We start from the raw sequence: 6,814 nt of genomic DNA on the forward strand, positions 1-6,814 counted from the left end.
GGTAAGTTTGCTAATGATTCTCAAATATTTTCTGTGTCTTCTTTGCTCATATGTACAAAACAGTTCTACTAGAAATATCTTTCAGGAATTCTGGGGTGAAGAGGCAGCTCAGGTAATTGAGAAAAGCTAGCACACCCACAGATTCTTATGTGCCCAGCCTCCTGTCTCATCTTTTTAACTCACAGACTTGAGGATTAACAGGGACTGAGACATAGACCAACCTATCAGGAAGATGTTGACTTTTGTCTTTAACACCTTCCTACCTTGGCTGTCAGGACCTTCCCACCACTATCTTGACACCCTTCCCTCTTGGAAGTCAGTGGCTTCACAAGAAAAACACATCTCAGTTAGTTATCACATTTGATTAAACACCTCACCCTGAAGTGTAAATATATCAGCTGCTCCTTCTTATGCACAGATTTTTGCACCCCTTAGTTCTATAGCAGCCCTCTTAAACAGTGGAATTTCAGCTATCAGGGAAAGCCAGATAAGGTGGATATTTTGGGAAGGAGGACTTCCCCCAAAGCCTATTTCTCAAATCACATCGCTTTGGGACAATCATGACAGTGATTTATTGAAGTAAAAAAGGCTATTACTTTGTTCTTGCCATATAAAAATGTCTATGTTTGCTTAGCTTAGCCGATTTCCTGGTATATCTGAAATACACTGACAGAATTCCGCAGAAGAATGTTTACTTTTTCTCCCCTTATTTTTCTACATTGCTTATACTAAATTTCTTCCCTTTGGAAGAAATTTTAAAAATATTTCACAGCTACTTTGAAAACAGCTGTATAAATGCAAGAAACTAATAGGAAAAGCTAAAACATACACCAGGGCAAACTAAGACCAATGTTATTAAATCATAGCCTAAAGATAGTCAGAGTAAAATATACATACATGTTGAGTTTAAAATATAATAAAATTTATTAAAAAAAGAAAAAAAACACATGCGATTTAATTAAAATCTAACTTGTGTTTGAAAAAATGAATAGGCAACAAATTCAACACTTGAAAAATCATAAATCATTTGCACATGAATAACACACACACACACACACACACACATACACACATACAATCATTTCCTGCCTGAATGTAAAAACAAAAACATCTTCAGCACACGCTATTGAGTTAAATTGGATACTTTTCGGATAAGCGTTGCCTGCTTGTCTGGCACATATCACAAGTCATTTGTTCATAGCAATATCAATTAGTCATCTTGTCCCCATCCATGCAACATGATTATCTACTTCATCGCCATGAGTAATGTGCAGATAAAGCACCAGTTTCCCGATGGCTGACTGCATCCATTTGTGTCCTATTCATTCCTGGGACAGGAGAATTCTAAAACTGTGTGCAGGAAATGCAGCATTTGTCCTGCCCAAGCTTCTTTATCTTTATTTGCCCGAATGTTGGCTATAATTTTCAGTCTCCTGGCAGCCAAAGGTCACATTTCCATGAAGATAAATTTCACATTGGAGCTGTTGTGAACTGATGTCAGTGCAAATCTGTGCCAGGATAAAATCCAAATGATGGTACATTTTATTTCTGTATAACATTGTCCTGTTTTCCTGATAATGGAGCCAAAGAAGACTTGGATCTGGGGCCTATTTTTCTGCCTTGCTCATCCTCTGACAGTGGACAAATAAACTCCACCCTCCCTGGTGGCCAGACTTCAGTCTCATTGTCTGTGAAATGTCCTCAGCTCCTCAAGCTCCAGATCCCAGCATCTGTACCTGCAGCCCAGTGTTGCTCATGCTGAGGTGACCTGGCATTAGAGTAACTGTGTCCCATTCACATTTGGTGCCAGGTTGGGATTGCTGTGTCGACACTGGTGTTTCCTGTCCACTATCAGCCACACTGGCTGTGTGTTCACAGCCTGCATCCACTGGGACCCAAAATGGCATAGCTCAAAGATAACATTTTGCCCTGTTTTCCTGTCATTTCCAAAGGAATTGAAGTTTTCTGCGTGGGTAAACCCAGTTCAGAGTTGGGGGATGGGGTGGGGAATTCCAAAATCAAGAATGCTCTGTTTGTGAAATAATCCCAGTAACGTGTGGAATTTTCATCGAGATCTTTTTTTTCCCCCTAGGGAAGACTATATGTTGAAGAAAAATGCAGGAAACTGGCAATTAAAATCAATTCCCCTCATAACAACAGCAGGATATCAGCTAGAAAATACGTCCTTCAACTGGTGTAATAATTATCAGCAATAAATGTCTGGCGAGTGCAGATGGAAGCCTCAGTTTGACCTGGGGGTCACTGGAGGTATGTTCTGATCATGTAAAGAGGTCATGTTTCAAGGGGTGGTTCACATGATGTTTGTAATTCAGAACATGAGTTATGATGAAACTGATGATATAAATAAGGGTTTTAGGTCCAGCTCCACACCTGTAACATGCAAAATGTATTCCACCTGCAGCAACTTTAAGTAAATAGTAAAACATGATGGAAAAAGATAAAATAGATTATTTAACCACAAAAGCCATTTGTAAACAATGAATTTATTATATCAAACACTGTCCTCTTAATATCAGCATCAACTTCTACCCTCCCTATTTAGTTATTCAATGAATCTAGTCACAGTGTAGTGAGCACCTACTATGTGCCAGGCATTGTTCTATGTCCCAGAAGTACTGGAGGTGCAGTGAACGAAGCCAATAAAAGTTTTTGCCCTAACATGAGGAGGAGAGACAGAGACAAAGAAAGAAAAGAGAGAAACTGAAGTACAATTTATAGAAGTTCAGAAGAAAAAACCCAGGCAAAATGGTAACCCAAATATGAAATAAATGACAGATAATAGAAAGTAGGGAGATCTTTTTCAAATGGGAAGGGGAACAAGAGATTGAAGGAGCAGAGAGGGGATAAAAAGAGAATTAGAGGTGTTATGCCCACGTACCAGCTCCTCACAATAAATGTAATCATTATGTACTGGAAGCAAGTACGAATAATAAAAAAAAAAAAAGACAAGACCAAGAAAGGCATTAGGAAATGTCAAAGAAGGCATGACAACAATTGTAGATTTTGCCACTGCAAAAGATTTTAGTTAGGTCCTGAAGCAGATGTGGACATAAACTCTCCAGGATTCTGTGGGGACCAGAGGCCATAGCAAGTACAAAGGCACTGAGGGATGTCAGATTTGCTTAAATGCATTTGAGAAAATAATTGTTGGCTCCTGTTTCCAAGGAAGGACAAAAAAAACCTGTGGGATTAGCATGGCTCAGGCTAGGAAATAACCCCAGAGATAAAATCTTTTAATTAAGTTTTCCCCACTGTCTGGGTGACTGATGAACTTCTTTGGCTCTCTTAGAAGCAATCAGTAAGGCAGAAAGTTGGGGGGGAGGTTATGTTCATCTCTTTCTTGTATATTCTAATTTACACACAAAGCTGGATCTAGGAATGCTTGCAATGCATAATCTTTTAGTTAATTTGTAAGCATGTGTTTTTATACATGCTCTTTGTGGTCTTTTGCATGGTACAGAAGTTTGAAAAACTTTTATGTCAATATATAACCCACATACAGAAAACAATGACACACAGCTCAATGATTTGTCATGAAGCTGACATCTGGGGATTCACCCCCAAGTCAAGAACAGAGGCTGCCAGCACCTCTCAGGCGCCCACTGAGCAGCACCCCTCCCTTCCCTGTCCAGGGACAGCAGGCTTCAGACTGCCTGGCCTGTTGGTTTCAAAGAAGAAATGGTGAAAGGACTCCCAGGTCCCCTCCTCTTAAAGCAAGCCAATCACTTTCCCATGCAACCTCCTCCCTTCCTGTCACTCCTGCGCAGCTAAAGTATTTAAGTGAGTTATTTCTTTTATTAAGTGACGTAAATCAAAATGCATAGGTCTAAACACACAGCTCCATGAGGTTTTGCAATTGCCTGTACACACATAAACTGACATAAACATGGGATGTGTTTTCTCAGTATCTGCGACAACTTTAACAACCAGGAGCTCAGAGGCACAGTGAAAGCCTGCAGCACCCTATGTACCAGGGAAGATGCTGAGGCATTCATATAGCATCCCGATAAGAGGCACGAAGCAGGCCTGTATCGATCTTTCTAAACCCTGTCTAAATGTAGACTCTTATCAGCTTCCCACTCCTTTCCCCTTCCCCTCCCTCCTCTTCCTTCTGTCAGCAAAATAGTTTGTTATGAATTGGTGATAAATATCAGTGTCCACTGAAAGACATGTCAAGACCACCACCATGGGAGGCCTTCAAAGCATACCGGGCCTCATTAGGCCACAGTGTGAAGGGACTGCCTGTCACATGGCTCAGCCCATGCCCACCAACCTGCTTCTTTGAAAAGTTTTGTCCCCAGACCAATTTGAAGGCCCCCTTCCTCCTCTCTCCTGGATGAAGGGAAACAGGGAAGGGTTTGTAGTATGTAGTACATAGGGTTAGAAAGGCCGGGGCAGCAAACTAAGGCTCTGCTTAGTAACTTCTCTGGTGATGCCATCAGTAGATCTTGAGTAGGATTCAGCTCTCCTCATCCTTTCTCCTTATTTGGGGCTCACCAGTATGGCTTTCGCTGCTGGGAGATGGAGGCTGGTGAGCCATAAACACAAAGGAAAAAATGTCTTCATTTCATATTTCTCAAGAGGCCTTCTAATAAAATTTGTCTTCACATATCCCAATGCTCAACACCTATTTGCTAATAAACGTTGTTTACCAATGAGTCAGAAATCCATGACTTCATGATATAATTAAACTGCATGTTATAATTATAACTTGGACATTAACTGCATATTTTGCATACTCAGTTTTTTTTTAGTCCACATCTTTGTCTTAGCATAAAAAACAACAACAAAACGAACTGAAAAACAAACAAAAATCTTAGTTTTACAAGGTACTACTAGCTTCAGATAGTGCTTACCTTTTGTGTCAGTTGTTTCCACCCTTTATTTTCCCTTGCTCTGGTTGAAATCAGACAAAAACTATCAACTTTGCCCAGAGTCCTGGATAAAACTGCTGCCCAGAAAAACCCCAAACTGAAGAGCAGTTTTAAAAGCTCCCCTGTGTCGCTCATGACTCATGGTGATAAAATCCCAATTAGACAATGATATTCTGTAGCCAAGCACCACTGCATCCACTTGCAGGTTTCCAGTGGGATCTGTGAGAACACACAAGTTTCAAAATGAAATTTTTGACCTGAGAGGGTTTGGTGTTATGATGCTCTTTATATCAAAAAATTTTATAATGGGAAAATAAAAATTAAAAAGATATAACAAGGGCCTGGGATTTAGCTCAGTGGTTCTGGTGCCAGCCCGGCAAGCGCAAGGTCCCAAGTTTGATCCCCGGTAACAAAAACCAAATAAATAAATAAATAAATAAACAAACAAATAAATAAATAAAAAGACATAACAAGAGGACTTTTGTCAGCATTCCCAAAGTTAGCAAATGCAGCTGTATGCAGTCCTTCCTACACTGCCAGGTAAATGGCTGCCCCCAACCTCCAGGGTGCTCCTGAGTCCCTGTGGGACCTGGGAAGAAGCAAACTCTGACTCAGTAGGTCTGGGTATCTAACAAGCTCCCAGGGGAGGTTGAAAGTGTTGGCCCACTGGCCATACCCTGAGTAGCAAAGAGTTAAAGAAAGTTACTTCAAAGTGCTAGAATTTTTCAGGTTGCAGACCAGAGTGGGAGGGAAGGTGGAGAGGCCGGAGAGGGATGGGTAGAGTAAAGGTACATTGCTTATGTTTCCTGCAGTCCTCCCCCAGCTTTCATGGGAAAGTGAACTCAAGGTATGGGATTCCTGTCTCTTAAGCACTGACTCTGACATAACACGTCCCAAGTGAATTTTCAAAGACTTGCCCAGAGTTTTGCTCTCTTGACTCTCATGGAAATTAACTATGGTCTTGCCAGTCTCGGCTTTGAAAAAGGCATTTCTCTTTATTTTTGTGGGAACCTACATCCCATAATAACAGTGCTTCTCATAGGGAGCAACATGAAAGCAAATTAACCCTTTAAATTACAGGGAGCAGCCAGCAGTAAACTCACCCTGGGCTGGAACAGCACACTGTTCTTTTCATGGGCACAGAGGTCCTTTAAACCAACAAAATGTGTGTGGGGAAGGGAAGGCCAGCAGGTCTTGCTTCTCTCCTGGTGGCTGTTATTGAACAAAATAAGGCCAGATGGGGGGTTATGAAGAGCTATGCATCAAAGGGGAGAAAGGCTAAGCATGGAAAGGAAAAGGAATGAACTCTTGCTGAGCGCCTCACTTTTTGCCCACTCTTTCTGTATAGCAGGTCATGTATCCACCACTGTATCCCACTCTGCAAGTGCCACACCTTCTTACTTTTTCAGTGAGGAAATTGAGATCTAGAGAAGTTAGACCCACGGCTTACGGTTCTATGTTAATTAAACAACAGAGCTTGGGAATGTGAACTCAGCTCTTCCTGATCCCAGAAATGCTGGTTAAAATTGTTTCCCAGACACCTAGGCTGAGTGCTCCCTGCTAATTTATAGGCAGAGTTGAGCTTTGTATGCTGTGTCTGGCATCCAGGACCTCAATCTGAATTGTCAAATAAATGAATGAACAAATTCATACCTCCTAAATCCTTAAATTCCAGGAAGAAGCCAAAATTGTTTTTAATAACTGTGTGCCTTGCCATACAGGATCACACAATGCTAATTTCACATGCATGGGAATCTATGACTGAGGCAGATGATGATGCATGTGGGTGAGGGTTTTCTATCCTCTATAAAAACTCACTCAGTGATATGTCTCTTTCAAAAATTTGGAAAAAGTACTTCCTCCGTAAATAGGAGGGCTGGTAAGAGGAGCTAAAGTTCCCAGTAATGTCAGTTCTTAGG

The 6,814-nt window shown here is 41.1% G+C and overlaps 1 long non-coding RNA gene across 1 annotated transcript; it reads right to left on the reverse strand.

The window, feature by feature from the left end:
* Nucleotides 1–959: 959 nt before the first annotated feature.
* Nucleotides 960–6,425, reverse strand: LOC147824644 (uncharacterized). The gene is made up of 3 exons (XR_015441966.1): nt 5,999–6,425; nt 4,878–5,114; nt 960–2,425 (listed from the first exon to the last, which is right to left on the reverse strand). It is a non-coding gene; the product is annotated as an uncharacterized LOC147824644 (long non-coding RNA).
* Between the last annotated feature and the right edge of the window lie 389 nt (nt 6,426–6,814).

This window comes from Heterocephalus glaber, unplaced genomic scaffold (assembly GCF_053883595.1).
Source record: "Heterocephalus glaber isolate CG9 unplaced genomic scaffold, H.glaber_assembly_v1.0 deba00001532, whole genome shotgun sequence".
NCBI lineage: Eukaryota > Metazoa > Chordata > Mammalia > Rodentia > Bathyergidae > Heterocephalus > Heterocephalus glaber.